Below are 2,181 nucleotides of genomic sequence, written 5' to 3'. Positions count from 1 at the left end.
GGAATTCTTCTAAGAAGGATACCCTCAAAATTCTCCAAAGTGATGGGCCTCTTTGGAGTAAAAACTTCCCCAGAATTGATGGTGTTCTAGAGGGAACATTATGATTGAGTATCAGGGAGGAGCTTGAGGCTTCTAAAGGGGTCTTTTGATTAGATGCCCTCTCAATTCAGTTCAGTCGCTCAGTCGTGTCCGACTTTTGTGACCCCATGGACTGCAGTAGGCCAGGCTTCCCTGTCCATTACCAACTCCCGGAGCTTGCTCAAACTCATGTCCATCAAGTCAGTGGTGCCCTCTCACGCCTGGCCTCATTCTGGGCTCTATAACTGAACAAGGCATCAGGGTTTCAAAGGGCTTCCAGCTGCTTGAAAAGCAAAAATAAATAGAAGCTGCTCGTATATCAATAAAGCAAATCATTAAGGAAAGTAGGGGCTTTTAATATGAGGCAATGTCAGTACAAGGAGATGTATACAAAGCGGGGTCATTTTTAGAATATGGTGAAGGCACATTATTCTTTTGACAATAGGAATAAAGAAAGCAATTAGAAACTCCATGAAAATCAAACGCTGTACAAAAAAAGCCATCACCCAAATATAAAGCAAATGAAAATGTGGCAAGCCTTTGAGTACTTGATGGAGCCTAAGAAAACTGAATACATGTGACCTTGAGGCATTCTTAGCCACCCTTTAAATGGCCTGGGCATCATGACCTCAGATCAGAAGGGAAAGAAATCATCCTTGGGTACATATTCCTTCGCTCAACAGTGAACTATACTCCTAGTAATATTGGCTTATTGATTTTTCTTAACTTTTAAAGTCAATCTAAAGACAAAATGCACCTGTCATAATTATGACTTCAACACAGCATTTGAATATCATCATTCTTTTCAATGTCACACTGTTACAGACAGGTTGAGAGGTAGATGAGTGTGGGGGAGGGGAAGAGGGGAGAAAGGAGTGGTAAATTTCTCATTTTGTTTAGTGGGAAGGCATTAGATGGTGTCTCCTTCCCTGGTGGCTCAGATGGTAAAGAATCTGCCTGCAATGCAGGAGACCTAGTGTCAGTCCCTGGGTTGGGAAGATCCTCTGGAGGAGGGCTTGGCAAACCACTCTAGTATTCTTGCCTGGAGACTCCCCGTGGACAGAGGTGTCTAGTGGGCTCCAGTCCATTGGGTAGCAAAGAGTCGGACATGACTGAGTGACAAAGCAAGCACACAGCACCACTCCATGGAGTAGGAAGGAAGGGGTACTATTTAGAGAACAAATGCAACCAGCAGAAGAACCAGGACTATTTTAACTAGCCCTGCACTTTAGAAGGCTCTGCTCTGACTCTAGCCTAGAGTTGCCATGTTTAGTAGAATTTCAGATAACAAATATGGTTGTTGTTGTTTTTTTTTTTTCAGTATTAGTATGCTCCCATTTACTATTGGGGCCATACTTACACTAAAAAATTATTGCTGTTCAATGGACATCCTGTATTTTATCTAGCAATCCCATCTTGCTCATGCCTCTAAAGGGGACTTTTCTACCTAGAGCCTGCACCCACTTCTAGACCTGGGAATTCTCTGCCCAAATGAACAGCCTGAAACCTACTTCCAGGGCCTCTGTAAGTCTTCTCACCCTAACCACTCCTCCTGAGGGAGAGCAACACCAGGATGTATGTCCCCTGAGGCCTGAGTCAGTTTGAGGGAAGCAGGGGATGTGGACAGAGCTTGGGTGGAGGGACCGGGGCATTCACTTCTCTTTGCATAGGGCTCCTCGTGGTACAGGATGGAGCCTGGGGTGGGAAGAGAAACAGGACAGCTGTCAGCTGGGGGCTGTGGGAGACAGTGGGTGGGCCCTGCCTGCCTGTCTAGTTCTAGGACTCCAAAGAGTACAAGAATTCTAAATTTGAACTTGGCCTTCAAGTGGTTATGAAAGTACATTTTTCAAGGTAGGAAAATATAACACTTTATGTAGCTTGCAGGATTTACAACTTCTAAATATTTAGACACATGCTGTGTGTACCCCCAATGTGCCCTTGTCCCAGGCCCTGCAAACGTTCTGGGCAGGCCTGATGTGTGTAACCACAGCAGAACTAAAAACAGAAACCATCCCAACTTGTCGCCTCTGGGGAGGACGGGGGAGGAAAGGATGGGAGGCAGAGAACTGTAATATTTTACATTAAGCCTCTGTCCATTTGATT

This window comes from Bos mutus, chromosome 21 (assembly GCF_027580195.1).
Source record: "Bos mutus isolate GX-2022 chromosome 21, NWIPB_WYAK_1.1, whole genome shotgun sequence".
NCBI lineage: Eukaryota > Metazoa > Chordata > Mammalia > Artiodactyla > Bovidae > Bos > Bos mutus.
Note: the sequence above shows the minus strand (reverse complement) of the source record.